At 38.3% G+C, this 23,567-nt stretch overlaps 1 pseudogene; it reads left to right on the forward strand.

Moving 5' to 3' along the window:
- The first annotated feature begins 7,530 nt into the window (after window positions 1–7,530).
- Window positions 7,531–23,567, forward strand: part of LOC116156438 (early endosome antigen 1-like) — a 64,179-nt pseudogene continuing 48,142 nt past the window's right edge.

Raw genomic sequence — 23,567 nt, forward strand, 5'->3', positions numbered from 1 at the left:
ACTGAAGGAGCTACACTGGCATCAAGATTCCACCCTGTTATCATAGATGGGAATTTCTGTTGTGTCACCTCTACATGATTCCATGGTCTATTTTGTATTCCACCAACTCAATTTGTGGTTTAAATGCAATAGGCTTGGCCATAGCCATATATATAATTTATAATTTTGAATAGATCTTAAAACATAGTTATCACTTTGGACCTTCCCTAAACCTGCCTTTGAAGAAACTTAATAGGGACCTGATACTTTTCTTGGGGTTAATCATGTCAACGAGAATATGAAGAAAATCAGTAGGGACTTCTGGAGAATTCCTATGTCTCCTCACTCCTTTGAAGTTCTTGCCTTTGTCTCCCTTTTCATCCTTCCCTCAAGGGCGGAAAGAAGCACAAATTGGTACTAGGCTTCAATTAGTTGGCTCAATGATACTAACATAATTTGTTAAAAGTGAACAATTCAACTACTCAGCCACAAAAAATAATAAAATAATGCCATTTGCAGCAACATGGATGGACCTGGAGAATGTTATCCTAAGTGAATTAAGCCAGGAAGAGAGAGAAAAATACCATATGATATTAATGATATGTGGAATCTAAAAAAAAAGACGAATGTATTTACGAAACAGAAACAGACTCACAGACATAGAAAACAAACTTAAGGTTACCAGTAGGGGGAAGAGGGTGGGAAGGGATAAATTGGGAGTTGGAGATTTGCAGATACTAACTACTATATATAAAATAGATAAACAACAAGTTTATATTGTATATAGCTTAGGAAACTATATTGAATATCTTGTAGTAACCTATAATGAAAAAGAATATGAAAACAAATATATATATATATGACTGAATTATTATGCTGTTCACCAGAAATTGACACAACATTGTAAACTAACCATACTTCAATTTTTTAAAAAGTGAACAATTCAGTTAAGTTGAGAAAATTAAAAATTGCTTGATGCTAAATAGCTCATTAGTAGTCCTATGTGTATTCCTTAGAATCTCTAAACTATCTTTCATGGATCTGCTTCTAGTTGCAAATGAAATTAATAAGAAGAAAAATGTTCTAATTTACAGAAGGTGGGGGATAGGCTATTTCCAATAAATATTGGGAAATTCTGAAGAGTCAGGAAGCATACATACATACATATATCTTTTGATATTATATCAAAAGTAGGATCAAAAGATGATGAATTGCTCTCAAGGTTGTAGGATTTGGACCATTTCTTCACAAGCAGGAAGATATTAGTTTGAGGAACCCTGCAAGGCAACTGTTAAAGGAATAATTATGTGCCCTTCTATCTTATTTCAGGCTGCTATAGCAAAATTCCACAAACTGGGTAGCAGAAATTTATTGCTCACAGTTCTGTAGGCTGGAAGTCCAAGATCAAGGTGCCGGCATGGCCGAGTGAGGGCCCTCTTCTGGATCACAGACTCCTTGTACCCTCATATGGAGGAAGAGACTAGAGAACTCATTGTGGTTTCTTTTATAAGAACACTGATCTCATTCTTGAAGTCTCCGCCCTCATGACCTAATCACCTCCCACAGATGTCACTATCACTGTCACCTTTAGGGGTTAGGATTTCAACATGTTAATTTGAGGGGGGTGGGCACAAACATTTAAACCATAGTACCTTCCTTCCTTTCTTCATTCATCAACAAATATTCATTTTTGCTAACTATGGGTTGAACACTGTTTTAATTATTGGGAATGCAGCAGTGGACAAGAGACAAGGTCCTAAACTCATATTCTTGTTGGGGAGACACAAATAGAGAAACAAGAAAAGTCAGAAATGGTGTTTTCGCAGCTATGCAGAGAATTAAAATGGATGCTATGGTAGATTGAAGACTGCTCTAGTGCTTTTGATGAGGTGATCCTTGAAGATATCTCTGAGGAGATGAATTTTAAGGTACAATATGCATGCAAAGATATTAACCACAAGATTGCAGGGAAAAGCATTTCTTAAGTGCTTTTCTGGTTGGTGCAAAGGCAGGAATAAACTTTGTGCAACTGAGGAATAAAAGCTCAAGGAGGCTGGGGCATATAATTAGCTAAGTGTTATAAATAGAAGGCAGAGCAGGCAGGGCCAGCTTGACAGGGTGTGTGAGCCAGGATAAGGTATTTGGATTTTATTGTGATTATGATGAAAGGCTACAATCAAGGAGGACAGTGACACTATTTGATATGCATTTTAAAAAGTTGTCCCTAGCTGCTGTGTAGTGGCTGGATTATAGGGAGGCCAAAGTAAAAGCAGGGAGACCAACTAGCAAATAAATTAGTCTGGACAGATGATGAAGGTGCTATGGACTGGGTGATGATGGAAAGAAGTGGCAGGTTTGGGATATGTTTTGGAGGGACACCTGTCAGTTTTTTCTGATGGATTGGTTGGAGGCAGAGATAGTGATGAGATAAAGAGAGAAATGAAAGATAACTCCAAGATTTTTGGTTTGATCCAACTAAGTAGCTGGTGGTAGTACAGACTAAGACAGATGAAGACTGGTGAAGAAGCAGTTTTGAAGATAAAAATGAAACAGTTTTGTTTGGGCCATGTTAAGTTTGAATTAGACATCCAAGACAAAATATTGGAAGTAGACTGTTTGTTATACAAGTCTGGAAACCTGAGAAGAGTCAGTCCTGGAGAAATAGACTTGGAAGTCCTGGGCAAACAGATGAAATTTAAAGCCAAGAGACATATACATATATGTGTATATTTTTTTTTCATATTCTTTTCCACTATGGTTTATTATAGGATTTTGAACATAGTTCCCTGTGCTAAACAGTAGGTCCTTGTTGTTTATCCATTTTATACATAGTAGTTTGTATCTGCTAATCTCAAACTCCTAGTTTATCTGTTCCCTACCCCTTTTCCCCTTTGGTAACCATAAGTTTGTTTTCTATGTCTGTGAGTCTGTTTCTGCTTTGTAAATAAGTTCATTTGTATCATATTTCAGATTCCACATGTAAGTATTATATGGTATTTGTTTTTCTCCTTCTGACTTACTTCACCTAGGATGATAATCTCTAAGTTAATCTATATTGCTGCAAATGGCATTATTTCATTCTTTTTTATGGCTTAGTAGTATTCCATTATCTATCTATCTATCTATCTATCTATCTATCTATCTATCTATCTATCTCACATCTTCTTTATCCATTCATCTGTTGATGGACATTTAGGTTGCTTTCATGTCTTGGCTATTGTATATAGTGCTGCTATGAACATTGGGGTGCATATATCTTGAATTAGAGTGTCCTCAGTTATATGCCCGCGAGTGGGGATGCTGGATCACATGGTAACTGTATTTTTAGCTTTTTAAGGAAACTCCATATTGTTCTCCAGTGGCAACACCAGTTTACATTCCCACCAACAGTGTAAATGGGTTCCCTTTTCTCCACACCCTCTCCAGCATTTGTTATTTGTAGACTTTTTAATGATGGACATTCTGACAGGTGGGAGGTGATACCTCATGGTAGTTTTGATTTACATTTCTTTTTTTTTTAACATTTTTTATTGATTTATAATCATTTTACAATGTTGTGTCAAGTTCCAGTGTAGAGCACAATTTTTCAATTATATATGAACATATATATATTCATTGTCACATTTTTTTCTCTGTGAGCTACCATAAGATCTTGTATAGGAGACTGACTTAAGAAAACATTGCTATGATTTATGTCAGAGAATGTTTTGTCTCTATTCCCTTCTAGGAGTTTTATGGTGTCATGTCTTATATTTAAGCCTTTAAGCCATTTTGAATTTGTTTTTATGTAGGGTATGAGGGAGTGTTCTAACTTTATTGATTTACATGTGGCTGTCCAGCTTTACCAACACCACTTGTTATAGTGACTGTCTTTTCTTCATTGCATATTATTGCCTCCTTTGTCAAAGATTAATTGATCATAGGTGTGTGGGTTTATTTCTGGGGTCTCTATACTGTTCCATTGTTCCATTTTTGTCTGTTTTTGTGCTAATACCATGCTATTTTGATTACTGAAGCTTTGTAATACTGTCTGAAGTCTGGGAGGGTTAAGCTTCCAGCTTTGTCTTTTTTCCTCAGGATTGCTTTGGCAATTCTGGGTCTTTCATGGTTTCATATAAATTTTAGGGTTATTTGTTCTAGTTCTATGAAAAATGTCCTGGGTAATTTGATAGGGATTGCATTAAATCTGTAGATTGCTTTGGGAAGTATGGCCATTTTAACAATATTAATTCTTCTAATCCAAGACATGGGCTATCTTTCTATTTCTTTGAATTATCTTCAACTTCATTTAACAGATTTACAGTTCTCAGCATTTAAGTCTTTCACTTCCTTGGTCAGATTTATTTCTAAGGTTTGTTGTTTTGTTTTGTTTTGTTTTGTTTTGTTTTGTTTTGTTTTTTGAAGAAAATGCAAGGTAAGAGAGTGAAACAACTGTAGATGTAAAAGCCATTTTGGAGATCTAGAGAAAGATGACAGGAAGAAAGTATAACAGGACTGCTGGTGGAGAGTGTTGAGTGCCTGTCTGAGATCTGTAACTATTAATATAAAGTAAGCCCAATAGCCCCAGTTGCATATGTGTATCTCTAGTGATATTCAGCTACCCCTGTGCAGCACAGAGTAGGTGGGAAGTTGAGCTTGGGTTCTGCTAGATGAAAACAATGGAGGAAGAGAGAGCTGAAGAAGTTAAGCATATTTGTATAGTATGTGTGGGGGTGCTATAAAGTTGGATGATAGGTTTTAAGCTGGGTTTTGATGGAAATGAGGATGCCAGGGAAATGACTGATCGTAAGAAAGAAGGGCCAATGGACTGGAGGTCTTGATGGAGTCAAATAATTGATGGAATATTAATGTAAGAGAGGTAAATGGTTAGGAATTAGTGGCCAGACAGGGTAAGCAGGACTGTTTTGTATGGGAAGCCGGTAGATTAGTGGAGGATATTCTTACATGATTATGTCTCACCCACTTGTTTTCTTTTGGGGTAATTAAGTTCTCCATTATATTATTTTAGTGATGGGATTATCATAAACTGCAGGGGAGCACACAGATTTTGAATAACCCATCTAGCTAAGCAGTAGATGAGGGTCTATTATATTAGTCAAAAGATTCCACTGGAGAATTCCAGTAGAGAAGGCCTTAGCATGTGACATTAATAAGCAGATTTAAACTAAATTAATTTTTGAAAAACAAAAAAGTAGAAGCAAATGTCAGTTTAAATGGAAAAACTGTTTCATTTCTCTACTTAGAACACTCATGGCACCAAATGTGTGTAGTTTTTTTCTCCATACTAAGCAATTCTCCAATTCTCTGGACACCAAATGGGCATCCTACAATTTAATTCAATTCTGGCAATAACTTCACAGAGTTAGCACAGATCCCACCAAGAATGGCTCAGGTTAAGGACTTGGTCCCACCAAGAATGCCCTCTACTTCAGACACCAGTTGAAAGTCCCAGGTTGTTGCCTATACTTTGGACCTACTGGCTAATAAATTGGGGGTTCCAACAACATCCTCCCCGGGTTTGATAATTTGCTATAATGTCTCACAGAACTCACAGAAATACTTTACTTTCTATTACTGGTTTATTACAAAGGGTACAACTCAGGAACAGCCAAACGGAAGATGCGTAGGGCAAGGTATGGGAGAAGGGGTGCAGAGCTTCCCTCTTTTCTCTGGACATATTACTCTCCTAGCATCTTTACATTCATCAATCTGGAAGCTCTCTAAATCTCATTATGTAGGGTTTTTATGGAGGTTCCATTACAGGCATGATTGATTATATCTTCAGCCATTGGTGATTAACTTTTTCAGCCTGTCTTCTCTCCTTGAGGTGGGGTGGTGGGGGGTGGGACTGAAAATTCCAACCTTCTAATCTTGCCTTAGTCTTTCTAGAGATCAGCCTAAAGCTAATGACTCTAACCACTCATCATTTCATTAGCATACAAAAAGACACGCAGCACTGTGGGATTCCAAGGGTCTTAGATGCTCTGGTGTCAGGAAACAGGGTCAAAGATTAAATACTAGAACAAAAGATGTTCTTAACATCCTGTCTGGATATCACTCAGGGGTAGAGACTAAATATATGTTTATTGTGTCATACAGTTTTATCACCCTGTGTTCTTAAAAATATTTCTCGGTGTCTGAAAATAAAGCACCTGTGTCTGGAAAGATCAAAGAGTATGTGATTTTCTATGTTTCTCTAGAAGTATTTAAGTGCACTATTATCAATAGTGATTAATAATGTATTAGTTACAGGCATGACTTTTGCTGCACTATAGACAGACACGGATACAGACACACATAGTAAAAAAAACATGTTTGGGATAGAAACAACATATTACATCATAAAATACACTTTACAAAATACTTTTACATGGACTCATTTGAAAATATTTGTTGCATCTTTTCAAAAGATCAAAATTATATCCTAATAAGCATTCCATTAGACATTCCAGTAGGCATTCCACTCATTGTTTGATAGACTTCAAATTCCCCCACCCCAGCAAGGTTAGTTACCTTATTTCCCCTGCCTCCTTCCCCGTTTAAACAATATTAAAGGCTTTTCTCCGCTCCCCGACCCTCACCGGGGGTAAAAGTCGAACTTCTTAGCTTGTGATTACTGGCAGAATGATACGATTCTGGAGCTGTGGTTTTTGAACTTAAATGATGACATCGTGCTTGGAAGTCAGTTCCAAGTCCACTTCCGAGTCCACGTCCTTGTTTTGGCACACTGTTTCTCTGTGACCTCATTTTTCTTAATCTACGAAACAGACGCATTAATGTCGATTCACTTCACACATCTATTATCAGAAGAGGATTTAAAATTCCTTGGACAAGCATGGGCTTTAGATAGTGCAACACGTTAGCGGTATCAGTGCATTAAACATTGTCTCTATAGTCCAAAAAGGACGACCCCAAACTTCTTTTACCAACTCAAATTCCAATATCTTCCTACCCTTTTTTCCGATTCTTTACTTTTCTTTTGGCTGAAGTTAGAAGCAGGAAGGGAGTAGGAAAAGGAACGACGGGTTGGACCAGGAGAGGGAAGCCCAACAGTCTGGTTAATAGTGTTTGCGATTCTCTCCTTTCCTTCCACCCAGGGGCTAAGCGCTTCCAGCAGAAATGACGGTGTAGTCCGAACAGTCAAGGCCAGGATCACATTGACAAATTTTACAGAGCAATGTGAGGTGCCGTCGCAGGTACCCGCCCCGAGACCCTCTTTCCGTCGCGGTCAGGGTCCCCCAAGCCCCCCTTTCGGGTACGCGGTCTGCGCGCGGTCGCGTCCTCTGACGGAGCGCAGGCGTGCGCCCGGCGGCCGCGGCGTTCCCCAGCCCGCCGGAAGGAGCGGCGGGGCCAGCGTCCCGCCGCCTGTCCGTCACGCAACCGCCCACGCCGCCGCCGCTTCCGATTGGCTACAGGCGCGGGCCAGGCCCCTTGCAGCCCCGCCCACCGCGGATGGACAGGCCTAGGGGGCGGGGCGGCGGAGGCGGGCGGGTCCGCCCAGCTGTCAGTTACAGGGGCGGCCCGGCGGGCGGGCGCTCGCTGGCTATCTCGTCGCTCGTTCGCGCGCTCTCCCTCTCGCCGCCTGTGGGGAAGTCTGGGCCGCCTGAGCGACCTCCTCCCCGGGCCCCTTCTGGCTCAGTCCCTCCCGCCCGCGCACCCGCAAGTAGTGGGTGGCCCCGCGGGGGGTCCGGAGAGTCACCGCGGCGGCACCGGGTGGTGTTTAAACCATGTTAAGGAGGATTTTACAGAGGGTAAGAGAGTGAAACCGTCTTTCCAGGAGCACGTGAGCGGGAGAGCCCGAGCCCAGAGGCCGAAGAAGCCGCCGCGCCGCCGCGCTGAGGAGCCGAGGTGGTGGCGCGGACGCCCCCTCCTCAGCGCATTTCCTTTCTCTAGGCCCCGCAGCCCAGGTGGCGATTAGGCCTCGGTCGTCTGCTCCGGGGCCGGGCCGCGGGGGCGGGGGCAGGGGCGGGCGGGCCGGTGGGGCGGCGGCGGCGGCGGCGGCGGCGGCTGCGGCGGCGAGGGGGGCAGGCCGGGGCCGGGGCCGGCGCCCGGTTCCCCGCCGCCCTGCGCGTCCAGGCCCGGGACCCGCTCCCTCTCGGGCTGTCAGTGAGAGCGGGCGGCGGGGCGGGAGGGTGGAGCCAGCGCGTTCCTTCTAGATCCTGGAACGGCGGTGAAAATGGAGTTAGTGCCCTGGGGACTGACCGACCAGCCGCCCTCCGGTCTGGAGAACGCCCCGTGGGAGATCGCGGGAGGCTAGCTGGGCTCTTTCCCCAGCCTCCCCGCCCAGCTTGCCCCCCAACTTTACACGACACACACCTGCCACACACGGCTTGGTTTTCTCGTCTAGACAACCCTGCAGGGTAATGTGGTGAAACCCGGCCTAGCGTCGGTCCAATCGTGGTACGGACACTTACTGGCAAAGTTAGCTGCAAAGGAAGGTATTACTGTTGGAAACTTTTTTTCCCCGATTGAAAGTGCGTTTCCCCCTCCCAGCCCAGTATGTTTTTTGAGCCATCCAAGAATAAATCCGCTGTAAGCTTTGTCTAGCGGCATACACTTACTCCTTTACTTTCTGCCAGTGCTATCTGTTTGAAACCTGGAAAAACCTTAAGACGTAAAGATTAGAGCATTGGAAAGCTGTAGGTGTACTGTTTAGGAATCAGTTCCTAGAATAACAAAATCCTTGTAAGAGTTACTGTACGCAAGTTTTTGTTTTGGATCGCCCCCCCAACTTATTTTTGATACTGATAGGGTGCAACAAAATAGAAATGTTTGAAAAGTTGGCGGCCAACCTAATAATTGGTTACTGAGGGAGTAGGATAAGTAGTTCAAAGGACAGAAGGAATTAGTGATTTTGTAGTATTCAGTCAAAGAATGTACCAAAGAGAGTTGAGTCATCCACTATATAGAAAGGGAGTGTCCTTGCGCCTGCATAGCTTCGTGAAATGTTCGTCATGTGAAACTTGGTCATCTATCAAGGGGAAAAATAGTTAACTTCTGAATCTGCTACCCTGTATTGACATTTGATGATTTATTTTTTTACAGTGTTTTGTCAGAGGTTTTTGAAACCTCGATAAATGGTGATTTTGGCAGCAGTAAAGTCATGCATACCCTTTACTGTGGCCATCAGTTCCTGTGTTCAACAGTAGACATCTGTGCATGATTTACTTGCAGTACTTAAGAGATTTTTCTTTTATCAGACCTAAAGGAGCTGATTAATTACCTCATGCCTCAGATTGTGTTTCTTTCACACAGTTCACAGCTGAAAATTAGTTTGCTTGTGGTTTGCTTTAAAGTGTATACATAAAACAAAGTGTTTTCTGACTTAGGAGTAGCTTCCAGTAGTTATAGATTAGCCTTCAGAAAGATGCTTTCCAGTGCTCTTGGTTTAATGTTGTTAAGCATCACGATGATTAAAGATAACTTTTAGTGTTGGGGCATACACAGTAACAGCTACCGAAGTTTCAGTTGAAACTACAAAATTGGAATTCATGCTGGTCATTGCTGAGATGTGAAAAGGAATCATCATATATGAATAAGTGAGTTGACAACTGAGTTTTTTTTTTAAGATTTTTTTATTTACCTACTTTTTGCGGGGGTGGTAATTAGGTTTATTTATTTATTTAATGAATGTATTGGGGATTGAACCCACAACCTCGTGCATGCTAAGCGCGCGCTCTACCACTGAGCTACACGTGCCCCGCCCCCACTTGACAACTGAGTTTCTTAATCAAGGCGCTATTGACATTTGTGACTGGATAGTTCTTTGTTGTAGGGGGCTGTCCTTTGCATTGTAAGTTGTTTAGCAGCATCCCTGTCTTCTATTCAGTAGATGCCAGTAGCACCCCCAAAATCTCCACCCTCCTATTGTGACAACCAAAAAAAAAATCTAAACACTTTACCAGCTGTCACCTAGTAGCAGAATTGCCCTGGTTGAGAACCAATGTGTTAAATTTATATACGCCTTTATGGGAAAGTTTCAGCTGTTTCTCATAGTTAATTACTTAACTTTCTTTTTTTAGTGTCCTTATATTAAGGATCAGTAAATGCAAGGCACCTGCTAGGAGTTGAGGTTAAATACTATCTGGGCCCTCCCTTTAGTATTCACAGCTGGTTGGTGAAGTGAACATTTAAAAGTAATGACAGTGCTTTGTAATACAGGAATGAATAGTGTCTGGGAGGGTTTTGGGGCAATCAGGAAAACTTCAGGGAGGAGGTTATATTTGCAACTCAAAAGAAGGGAGGGCCTGTCAGTCAGAGGAAACTGCAAATGCCAGGGCAATAAGTTAGAAAAGGGGGAGGTAATGTAAAGAGGAATGTGAACAATTAAGTATAGAAGGTGAAATGATGTGCAGAAATTAATGGGAAATGAGGCTGCAGAGGTAGCTCAGACCAGTTCCTGAGACAACCTAGAGTCCCTTGGCAGGCGTTCCGCTTTTGCCTTACAGGTGGGTCAGTGTTAACTCTCAGCATTTGGATAAAGCCTTGAAGAAATCTTGTAAATGGAATTAACTAGTGTTAACTCCACAGGTGGTATTTACTAACAAAGATAACTTGAATCTTTGAATTATGTAACATGGCAACCATTTTATTTTACCCCACCCTGATAATCTTACTTCTCAGCAGAGATAATAAGATATAAGATTAAAACTAAAACTGCTGATTTACAGGTTTATCTGAAATGGTCTCCATGCTTTGAAATTAAGTCACATACCTTTAATATTCTGTTTTTATGTGGCCTTTTCATTTTAACTGCTATAATTTTCTTCTCAATAGTGTCCTTTAAATAGCATTTTTGAAAGAAGAGACAGATGATGTGCTTAGAATCAATTATAACAGTCTTTGAACATCACCAATAAGGTCCCAGGGTACTGTATAGAAAATTTAGTTTCTGGTTTTTCTTTTTTTCCCATTAGCTACTAAAAGGTGTTTCTTTGAGGCTTGAGTGAAAAAAAAAAATTGAGGTATGTATTGACTATTTTGCTTAATAGGCCTTGAAGAGAAATGTGAATTTAAAGTGCTTCATGGTTGGAAAGACTATCAGCATTTAGTACTTTAGGCAGTTTATAAACTTTATTGCTGTTTCTTTCTTAAGGATCTTACTGTGATTTAACATTAGTGTATTAGATTGCCTTTTACTAGTGTATGTCAATAATGTTAAAGAAAAAGATGGATTTAATTTTAGAATTGTGAAAATAGAACATTTCTCTTTTGGTTAACAGGTCTCTCTCTCTGATTTTAAAAATGAGGAAGTAGGAACTGAGAGATTAAGTGATTTATCTAAGGCAACACAGTATATTGTAGTAGTAGTAGTCAAAACTGAGACTACTACTGTCAAACCATTTCCCTGTTTCTGGCACCTTGTTACCCTTTCTTTCACTACTCAACTGATTTGGTTAGCACTATGCCACTCACCCTGGAAAATATGGGACCTAACTTCTCCCTCAGGGAACTTACATAAGTTAGTGCCAAAGTAAATGATACAGACAGCGAAGGCTGTAGTAGTACAGAGGAGGAATGATCAGAATGAACTTGTGTGAGTGGGGAGTCTCCTTGATGAAAATGGGCATGAGATTTGAAGAATGTGATTAGAAGAGGAAGAGAATTACTTTGATTCTAGGAAAGAGTTACAGTATAAACCAAAACTCAGAGATGGGAATGAGTTCATTCTTCCTGCTCTCCTTCCTTCCTTTGCATATTGCTTTTCAATAAACAGATGTTTATAACACTGGATATGTGTTCCATGGATACTGGAGATACCACAGTGAATAAAATACAGTATCTGTAAGTAGCTTAAAACCAAGTGACTTAGAGATAGAGGTCTGTTTAGAGCAGAAAGAAATTGAGAGAAACTTTCAAAGATAGTCTTGACACCTTATTGTGGAGATTCTTGATTGTCTAGCTCAGCCCTGTCCAATGCAAACGAGTCACATATGTAATTTAAAGCTTCTAGTAGCCACATTTAAAAAAATAAAAAGTGAAATTAATTTTTGAAATGTATTTCATTTGACCCAATATATCTAAAATATTTCAACATACAATCAATATAAAAGTGATATAGTGAGTTGTCTTAAAAATTATTAATGAGTTTTTTTTTAAATCGTATTACGTCTTTGAAATCTGGTTTGTATTTTGTACTAACAGCACACCTGACTTTGGACTAACTGTATTTGAACTGTTCAATAACCTCTTGTAGGTAGTGGCTACTGTATTGGACAGTGCAGGTCTGCTTGAATACATGTATTATATAATTTTTAGCTTTTTATTTGGAACTAATTTCAAACTTACAATAAGTTACAAGAATAATACAAGAAACAGCTGTATACTCTATCTAGATTTACTTATTGTTACTATTTTATCCTATTTACTTTATTATTTGCCCACTTTCTTCTCTTCTATCCTTTTCTCTCCTATTTTCTCTCTCTCTGTGTGTAATTTTCTTTTTCCCCTGAATCAGTTAAGGATCAGTTATGGTTCTTTACCTCTGAATGCTTCAATGAAGAGTAGGGATATTCTGTTACATAGACACAGTATAGTTGTCAACTTCATGAAGTTATGTTGATTCAGTTTACTATTCATAATTGCATTTTTTTTCAATTGATCTGATGTCTTTGTAGCATTTCCCCCTCACCAGTATAGGGTCCAATTTGGGTTAATGTAGTTGTTCTGTTGCTTTAGCTTCTTTTAGTCTGGAAAATTTCCACAGTATTTCTTGGTAATTTATGACATTTTTGAAGAATACAGATACTGTCCTGCTTTTTTTTTTTTTCCTGCAGTGTTCCTCATGTTGTGTTTGTCTGACATTTTCTTCTGATTAGGTTGAGATTATGCATTCTTGATCAGAAGTTGGCCAAGAAGTTGTGTCCTTCTCTGGTTATGACACCTGGAGGTCCATGAAGTCTTTTGGTCCTTCATAGGTGATGTTAATATTGATTACCTTGTCAAAGATCAAGGTGTAGCCCAGTTTTTTGACAGTATGATAATGATTATTTTTCTTCCTTTGCAGTTAATAGGCAGATACTTATGAGAACATGAAAATATCTTGCTCTTTATCAAGAATTTTCCCTATATTTACCATTCATTGTTGATTCTTGCTAGATCTAATTTTTATTATAGTGACTGCAAACTGATGATTTTCCCACTCCAGCACTCCTTATGTATTTACCAATTGGTCCTTGGCCTCCCCTGCCTCCTCTGTCTCCCTCCCTCCCTCCCTCCCTTCCTACACCTACCTACCTACCTTCCTTTCCTCTTTCCTTCCTGTTGGTATGGACTCATAATTTCATTTTTAAAAAGTGGTTCATAACTCATCACTGTACTTAATTATTTTGGTGCTCAAATTGTCCCAAATGTGAACAGTGGGAGCCCCTTCAGGTGGCTCCTGTGTTCTTTGATGTGCCTCTGACAGTTTTTTGAATTGTTCCTTACTTTCTGGTGTAAATTTCTAGGTATTCCAAGCTTATCCATTATCTACCCTTTCCCAGCCCTGAAATTAGCTGTTTCTCTGAGGAACCCTGTTCCTTTTAATGGGGAATAGCATTAAAGACTAAGGTCTGGGGTGGCTTTCTTATTTATTTTTTTCAGGAGACAAGTCTGACATTTTGAACTTCATCCTATAGGCATTAGGAAATTAAAAGGATTTATTTATTAAGCAGTGAAATTGGTATGTAGGAGAGGAACAATTCTCCTCTACCCTTTTTGGGTCTCTGGCTGGGCCTAATAATCAGACTCATCTAAGGCAGATTAACAGGAGAAAAAGCATACACATTTCATTAAATTTTTACATGTACATGGGAGCCTTCACATGAGAATGAAGACCTGAAGACGTGACCAGAGCAGGAAACACTTACACCTTTTAGACAAAGAAACAAGATTTGTGAAGAACTGACAAGACAAAGGGTTTTGGGTTGAGAAACTAAATGGTGAAGAATTAACTAGGAAGATAAGTGTTAGTTTAACAAGGTTTGTTTGTACAGATTTCTCAGCCCCCACATCCTCTGCCCCTAGTGATGAGAACGTCTTTCCTCCTGGTACAGTTAGAGTGACTTTCACATGGGAGTTTTATCTCCTGCCTTCAGGAAGAAATGAGGGTCAGAGTGTTCTTGCACCTGCTCTTTCTTAAATGCCTTTAATTAAAAATAATCAGTATGCCAAAGTGGCATATTTTGGGGTGACATATTCTGGTTTCCTTCAGGCACACAATAGGAGGTAATATTTATTGAATGAGTATTGAAGGTTTTAGGAAGATTAATTTATTGGTGTTGCATGTGATATATTAAAACCATAGGAGGGTATAAGCAGAGATCAGATGAGATTGATTTTAATATTTTAGGCACTAAGTAATTATGACTTGCATAAGGTTGATGTCAATGTGAGCAGGAAAAAAAGTGATGAATAGGGAAGACCGTTTGAAAAATATCTACTTCTCATACATCTATTTTGGGCCTACTCTGTGCTGTGGATGCACTGATGAGTAAAACAGACCTGAACCCCATGGAGCTTCATATCCAGGGGAGGACAGAGGAACTTTTAAAAGAATCACATTAAGTATATGGTCACATCCTCGGGTGAGTGTTAGGAAGGAAAAGCACAGGGACCCCCAAAAGCTTACAGCAAGAGGGCCTTGATCTAAAGTAAGATATTAGGGAAGGTGTCCCAGATTAGTTACATAATTATTTGATGAAATTATTACTTATTTATTTTTGCAGATACTAACTACTACACATACATAAAATAGATAAACAGCAAGGTTCTATTGTATGGCACAGGGAACTATATCCAATACCTTGTAACAGCCTATGATGAAAAAGAATAAGATAGGAAAGAAAAGATATATATAACTGAATCACCGTGCTGTACACCAGAAATTAACACAGCATTGCAACCCGACTATACTTCAATTAAAAAAAATACGAAACTATAAAAAGTGGAATTTTTTTTCTCACTGTGTAGAATTTATCTTTAGTGTGTTAAGAGTGAAAAAGAGATTAAGATATAAAAGAACTAGGGCTAGAACTGTTTTCATATACTGATGGTCTTTCACTTGAGCTAAAGGGATAGTATAATTAGTGGTTAAGAACCTGAACTCTGGAGCCAGACTGCTTGGGGTGGCATCTGTACTCACTTACTAGCAGGGTAGCTCCGGGCAAGTTACTTCTCAGTTTCTCTTAAAATGGTAATAACAATAGTATCCTTCTCATAGAGTTGTGAGAATTAAATGAATTAATACATGTGAAGATCTTCAAATAGTAACTGGCACATAGTAAGTTTTCTATAAATGTTAGCTGTCGCTAATGTTGATTTTTTGTTATTACATATTCCAGATTTCTTCAGGGAACAGCTTTCTTATCACTCCCTTGTTATTATCATTTATTTTTTAAAAATTCATGTTTATGTGTGTATGTGAAGTTAGTCATTCATTATACTGTTGAACATTTATTCTGTGCTAATTACTATGCTGGGCTGGGAGATTAAAAAGAACTTTTGAGTTTTAATGGGGAAGACATAAATAATTACAAAGCAATGTGATAAGTGTTAATAGATACACAGAGGAAGAGTGTGAACACAAAGAAAAAGCAACTAATTCCGTGGTGAAAGGTGGGGAGACAGGGAATGGAGATTGTTGAAGGTTTGCAGAAGCCAGAGGGACTCAGGCAAGGTGGAGCAAGGGAGAGAAGGCATTTTTAGAGATAAGGACCAGGCAGATGCCAAAGCACAGAGCAGCCTAGCACAGCATATGGGAATTTGTGGGTATTTCTGCATGTGGATGGGGACAGTTGTGAGATGAGATTGGACAGAATTTTGGACTTTATACAATAGATAATATGGAGCCATGGAAAGTTTCCAAATGATCTAATTTGTAATAAGGAAAACCCTTTAAAATATTTTTCCTAGGTAATCCTTATAAAAAGCAAATCAGGTGAATCAGTTTTCTGTCTAAAATCTATTGGTGACTACTCCGTGCCCACAGAAGATGTCCAGACTCTTTACCGATGACCCATGCAAGGCCCATACTGCTCTGGTTCCTTTACACTTTACAGGCTCGTCTCCAACTACCTCTCTACGTGCACTGACCTTGCCGTCTTCACTAATTGTGTGTCGCACAACTTTCCTGTTCTCTCATCCCCTCATCTCTATAGAACTCTTTATTCTGCTCAGAGTACCCTACCATCACTTGTCCACGTTGCTCAGTTTAGGTGATACTAGGAGTTATTTGCTTGCTTTTTTTCCCTTCTCCCAAAGCACCCCAGACTAATTAAGAGAATGGGCTTTTGAAATTAGACCGTCATTTAAGCCCTGGGCTCTTCCACTCATGAAGGTGAGATCTTGTGCAAAATTTCAAGCTCTCTGAGACGCAGTTGCTTTATCTGTAAATTGAGTGTAATATGTACCTTACAGTATTGGGGAAGGATTGAATGAAATAATGTTCACAGATCACTCACCACAGTTCCAGCATTCAGTAAACACTTAGTATGCAGTAGCTGTTACATTACAGAGTTCTGCAAAATTTATTACATTGTTTTTGTGATTTGTTTACCTGACTTCTTCCTTACTAGTTTGAGCTCCTTTAGGGTGGGAATTTTTGTTTTCTTTCTTGGTTTCTTTGTTTTCTTTCTTTCTTTCTCCATTAGTGTATTGTATTTTCAGTACTATATGTTGACTGCTTGGTGGCTGTGTAAAGAGGATGGCTCCATAAAGGAAGAGACCAACAACAGAAAGCAATAGTTATGTATTAGAATCCTTTGGAATCCCCCCAAAAAATGTTCTCAGGTACCTTCATTGAATCAGAATTTCTGGATCTCTGGTTGTCAGTCCAAGGGATGATGAAGACTTGAATTCAGGCAGCAGCTTTGGGGATAGGGAAAGAACAGATTGATTTTCAAGAAATTAAGAGAGAGAATTAATAGGACTTGTTGACTTGTGAATAGTTTTGGTGGAATGGACCAAGGTAAAGAATAGAAGAGGAGGAAGAACAGGTTTGGGGAGGAAAATGAGCGTGAACTAGAGGTGTGGACATCCCTATGGAGTGTTCACCAGGCAGGTGGAAATATAGGTCCAGCACTCAGGAGACAGGTGGAGTCAAGTATTAGATATGTGTGAATGTTGAAAGGTCAAGTCAAATAAGGACTAAGAAGTCCACTGAATGGAACAGTTTGGGCATGTCTAGTTTGGTTTCAGGAGAGTCATAGGGAAAAATGGTTGGCTGGGAAGTAAGGAAATAGAAACAGGGAGCACACACTATTATTCTTCCAAGATATATGGAGAAGAGAAAACTAAAATATTTAATATATAAATGTAATCTGTCATCCTTGGACAGCATCTAACAAATGCTTTTTATTTTTAAGGATTATAAACTTCATTTAATCAGTTTAAGTTGAAAGGATTTATTGTAAGGTTTCAAAGTGATCTAAGAACAAGAACTGCTGTACAGTTGAGTCTCTGGACAGTAGGACCTAGAATGGTGTCAGGGACAGAGGTGGCACTCTTTGTCTCTACAGTCTCATAGACCACTGGCCTTTTGTCTTTGCATCTCCGTGTCCATCCTCCTCACTGCTGCTTACTCAGTGTGCCCAAGACCCCAAATGGCCATCTGACCACATGATTCTACTTGCTTTTCACCTTAGCTTTGCATAGTCTGCTGGCCCAGTGTCTCAATTCCCAAATCCCAAGAGAAGAATCTGAAATGCCCTCCTCATCTTTTCTTTTTAGATCATGTGTAGGTCTCCGGTTGGCCAATAAAAAAGTTGTTTTCTCTGGGTCATATGTCCACTGCTGATTTGATCAACTGAGATTGGGAGTGGAGTGGGGTCATTTGATACTTAGGATTCCTTCTTTTAGGAATTGTGATACATGAAAGACATCTTTTACAGATCATTCTTCTAGAAATAAGCTTTACGGTGGCTCTGAAATAGTGATAATAGCTCTGATTAGGTTCACTTGATTCTAGCTAATTTTCTTACACTGTAGTGTTTTCTTCATACCTTCTGCATGCTCAGAGTCTATAGTCTTTTGAAAGTTCTGCTGGGTTATAATTTTGATTTGCTCAAGCCCCTCCTGTACTCTTACTTTACCTCATGACTGCACTGTGTTTCTATTTAGTACCAGTTTGTGTGGCTAGTTAGTCACTTCTTTTCATAGTTTGCAATTCAGAGGCCTAAGCATGGAGCTCAGCAGTAGTTCATTCTTCACATTGGGGTTTGTTTTGCTACTGAACCATTTTATTGGTTGCTAGCTAGCTTGTAAATGGCTACTTTTGGGTCCAGGTGATCACATATGGTCAGTTGTCGATAGACATAGGGTCATACAACCTGGCTGTTTTGGATGAGGGGTCTCAACATGGGCTATGGTAGGGTATCTTACTTTAGGATGGATCCATGGCCATTGCATGCACTATGATTGATTGACATATTTCATACAATAACATGAATAACTTAGTTACATAGATATCTGGTTAAGTGTTCCATGGGCCATAGCGGTAGCTGAAATTGAATAAAAACCACATTTTCTTCATCTCAATTTTTAATATCATGCTATGGCTAAGTTTTACGTAAGTAAAAAAGTTTTTCCAAAGTCTCAGTGATACTTTATTTGGACTTTATTAGCTAATTATCTAAATAATACTTGGAAAATGTTTTAAGAATTCCTGTCTTTATATAGTTCTATGCCAAAATAGACTGTAGTAAGGAATGGATTAAGAGGTAAATCATATAAGTTAGATCTCTGATAAGGAAGTATGGATTTATTTTGTTTGGCAAGACATTTTTCTGATATAACTTTATTGTATCTGTTTTCAACTTCTAAATATTTTAAGCAATGATAAATATTTAAAAATAATAAAAGAATATATTTCTGGTTATGAAAATAAATCATGTACATCATGGAAATCTGAAAAGTTCAGAACAGGAAAATTGAGAAGAAACATAGGGCTTGTAGCATAGGGGGTAGTTTAACACTTTGGAATCAAGTAGAATCCCAGCTCTGTGCATTATTATATCTGTAATCTTAGCTAACAGTTTATGTTAATCTTAGCTTAACAACTTTAACCTTAGTTTTCCCCCTTGGCTAAATGGAAACAATCCCTTTGACTTTATTCAAAGAATTGTTTAATTCTTTGATTAAATAATATAATGTATATAAAGATCTTGATGTTGTACCTGTCATAGAGTTTGTATGTTAGCTATTATTATTGTTAACAGAAAGACATATTTCATTTAGCAGACTACACATAGACATTTCTTTAGTATAAAACTAAGGTTTTTTTTTTTAATTCTTTTTTTTTTATTGAAGTGTAGTTGATTTACAATGTTAGTTTCAGATGTATAGCAAAGTGATTCAGTTATACATGTACATACATATATTTTTTTCTAGATTCTTTTCCACTACAGCTCATTATAAGAAATTGAATATAGTTCTCTGTGCTATACAGTAGGTTCTTGTTTATTTTATGTATTGTAATGTATATTTATTAATTCCAAACTCCTTATCTATCCCTGCTCCTTCCCCCACTGGTAACCACAGTTTGTTTTCTAGGTCTGTGAGTCTAAAACTCAGGTTTCTAGTGTGCATGATTTTCAAAGTACAAATGATCTAGGAGAAGATATTCTGAGCTTTACAGTAAGATTCATGCCTAGGGTTATTCTGGTTTTGTTAAATTTTTGAGTATAAAGGCACCAGAGCAAGTAGAGAAATCACTGAATTTGGAATCAAAAAACTTGAGTTCAAGTTCTGAATTCTGCTATCAATGTCATCTTAGGCAAATCATGAACTTCTTTTGGCTTTACTTTCCTTGTCTGTCCAATGAGGGTACCATCTAGGTGATTTCTAAAGTGCTTTTCAGAGTGGAAAATATTAGTTGAAAATTATAAGTACCAGGATTTTGAGTCTGCAGATCATTTGCAACCCCAGAGTAGCATTTTAGGTGTTACTTAACAAATCCTGATCTCTTTTATCCTGTTTCCTAGCATCTTTGCTGAGAAGAAAGCAAGGATTCAGTGGTAAAATTTGATAGCTCATGCAAAGTGACTGTCACAGCACCTGCTACATAGTAGGCTCTAGAAGATAGTAGATCTCTTTTTCTACTGAGTTCCCTCCCCCACCCCCTTTCCCCAATATAAAGCACTTTATGGTTATCTCAAATGCAAGTAAGTTACGTTTGTTGTAGTGGATAGATTTCCCCTCTTCAGGATGGAAACATGTTCTCTTAGTTGTTTGGAATCATGGCTGCCTCACCAAAGTTTATGTCACCTTCCTGGAAGCAGCCTATACTTCATTACTGGTTAATGTAGGGCATACAAAGATTCATCCTCTTGCCTCGATTAGAGACTAATATGAAGGGTCATTCTAGCTTCATGACTCTTAGTCGGACTAACTGAGGCTGCCGTTCCAACTGTGTTATTTGATCAATACTGTTCAGTTTCTCCCTTGGCCCAGTCATGCTCCCCATGTGCCTGCACATGTGTTCTTGAGAGCACTCCCCAATAAACGTTCTGCTTGCAGATTTTAGTCTCAGAATCTGTTTCCTTGGGAGCCTGAATTACGAGTCATCGGCTATTTGGATTGTCTTTCTCAGGGATTATTGTATCATAAAAGATGGTAATATTCAGGATGGATTTTAATTTTATGAATTTTGTTTGAAACTGATGTTTTACATATCTTTTATAAGAAGAATCCATAGCCAGTAGATTAGAATTTTTGTTAAAGATACTGGAGTATTACATGGTAGGTCTTCAAGCACATTCTGGGATTTTGAACATGGCCCACAGATAGTCTGTTCAGGAAATTTTATCATTAGCACCTTTCCCAGTTCCTTCAAGTGATTTTTAGACTTGAAGAATGAAAAGTGGCATCTTCTTAGAACTAGACTGTGAATTCTTATTTTGATGTATTTCTGCACCTGTCTATCCATATTTATTGAATCAAAACACCCTATACTCTAAACTTGCTTAAGATATGTAGATCAATTCTAACTGTGTTAGATATTTTATTATATGTTTGATATTTAAAAATTGTTAGATATTAACAACTTTTATTCTTTTACTTAATATCAAGTTCATTGTATGATGTCTATAAACCCAATTTAGTTACTAGTAGCTTGTCTATAATTAGTTTTGTGTAGTCTCAGTGACTTGGCTGCCTTTTTTTTTCTGATTTAACTGCTTTGAGAGGTAAATTACTTCATGTAACTATTAGTAACCAATAACTAAGTTTGAGTTTTGAAAGTATCCATAAAAAAGCTAAGCATATATAGAGACTGGGAATATATTTGACTTTATATCTGTGTGCATGCTTTTAAGTTAGCCAGGTTAGGGCCCACATGAATCATGGAATATGAATTTTGGAGGCAGAAGGAACCATGATCTTGTTCTGTCCCTGTAATGTGTCATTGAAGAAGCTGAGATTAGAAAGATAAAGTGTCTTGATGGATATCAGAGAGATGGCCAAGAAACATTTGAGATATCAGAGAGAATATTGAATTAGGACTTGGGAAACCTAAGTTTTAATTGCAACTCTCTCATTAATTAGATAGCATAGTGATGTCAGGTAAGCCAGTTATACCTTCTAGGGCTTCATTTCTTCATCTATGAAGTGTTACATTTAGAACATGATTTCTGAGATGTTTTCCAGGTTTTGAATTTTGAATCTAGGTCTTTTCTGAGAGAGGTGCACTTAATAATAATGCATTTATCTACTATTTATAGTATATCGACCAAATGCCAGGCGCTGACTAAAACAGTTTACACATACTGTTTCATTTAATCCTCACAACAATTCTGTGAGGCTGACATTAACAGTTTCATTTTACAAATGGGAATTTGGGTCTTAGGTTAAATAAATTTATAAAGCTTCTAAGTGGGTAAACTGGAAGTTGATTTCAGGTCTGTGTGACTCCAACCACTATATTCTGAATCACTATTCCTAGATTTAGATGTACTTTTGTTTTTGGAACACTTGACAGGCCCTGCTGAAAATGAGAGCCAATTGCATTTAGATAAGTATATGCTTCTCGCCCTGTTCTCTGGCATAGTGTAGTGTGTCAGTAGGTTAGGCAGGAAAGACTTAGGATGCAGAAGTACATTGTGTGGTGGTGCTTGAGAAATTTTGGAGTGGGCTAGAATCAGGTACAACAGGGGGGATATAGCCTTTTAGAAGCCACTTAAAAGACAAATTGAATAGGGATGGTACTTAATTCAGCATTAATACTTTAATAACATAGATGGCTATTTGCATACTCACTGAAGTTGTAGATGGCTCTAAGTTAGGTGGAATTGCTCACATTTCAAAAAAATAGGAATTGTTTTCAGTTGAAAGCTGATATAAGTGAGTTAGGGTTGCATGTGGTATATTTTTAGGGAAGCTTACTATTGTATACGATTTTATGATGGATAGGAAAGCATCTGTAGAGTTATAATGGTAGGTCAAGGTCATCTTATGGAAAAGTCTGAGTAAGCCTTCTACATCAGGATTTGATATAGATTGGGATATATTGAGTTTTAAGAAGAAAGTGGAGAAATGAGAAGGAACTCAGGACAAAAAATAATTAGCAAAAATGAATTATGAGACAAGTTTAAAGGTGTTAGAGTTATAATGGAGATTAGAATGAAGAATATTAGTGGCTATTTTCAAGATTGAAGAGAGAGCAAGCAGGAAAGGACAAGAGACAAATTTTATATGAAGTTTGAAGCTGACAGGAGTTAGGGATTAGGAGTACAGAAGCTATAATATGAAAAGTAGAAGGTCCTTCCCCAGTAATCGTTGCTGATGGTTTCTTGTGTATTTTTCCACAATTTTTATGCATATGTCCATTAACATTATACAGTATAACAATACTCTTCGTATGAGTTGAGTTCTTTTTTCCACTTAATACAATTTGGAGCTCTTTCAGTATTAGCATTTTCAGAATTGTGTCTTATATTATTTGTTTATTTTTAATAACTACATTATACTTCGTTATATGGATTATCAAAATTTAATTATTTCCCTATTGAAGGACATTTCATTTGTTTCTAATCTTGCTATTATAAACAACACTGCAGTGAACATGCCTGTACACATAGATAGGTCTCCCTTTAATGAATTTGTCCGCTGCATAATTTCCTAGCAGTGAGCCAGAGAGTATGTACATTTTTTGTATATAGTTACACTCCCACAAATAATGTATGAGAGTGATGGTTTTCCAATACCCTTTCTACCAATGAGTATTGTCAAAGATTAAAAAAAAAAAACTTGGTTTTACTCAAATACCCTGAAAACCACATTGACAGTTGTCATTTAGTCTTCTAATCTGTGGTTTAATTTAAAAAGTTAAAAAAGAAACAATGGAAGTAGAATAATGTAAATCTTGGAGTAGTTATATTAATTATTTTTAATGTTTGAAAACTACTGTGTGTAAATTAAACTCAGGTGGACACTTTTATTGTATCCTTACTAGGAATTGTGATGAATACTCACTCTGTATCGGGCTCCTGCCCTCAAAAAGGTTCCTTTTCTCTTTTGAGGAGAAGGTATGACATTATATCTACTGTATCTAATTGTATCTGTTGCTGCATGATAAACCATCCCCAAACTTTGGCTTTGGTTTAAAATCACTA

Source organism: Camelus dromedarius, chromosome 21 (genome assembly GCF_036321535.1).
Source record: "Camelus dromedarius isolate mCamDro1 chromosome 21, mCamDro1.pat, whole genome shotgun sequence".
Lineage (NCBI taxonomy): Eukaryota > Metazoa > Chordata > Mammalia > Artiodactyla > Camelidae > Camelus > Camelus dromedarius.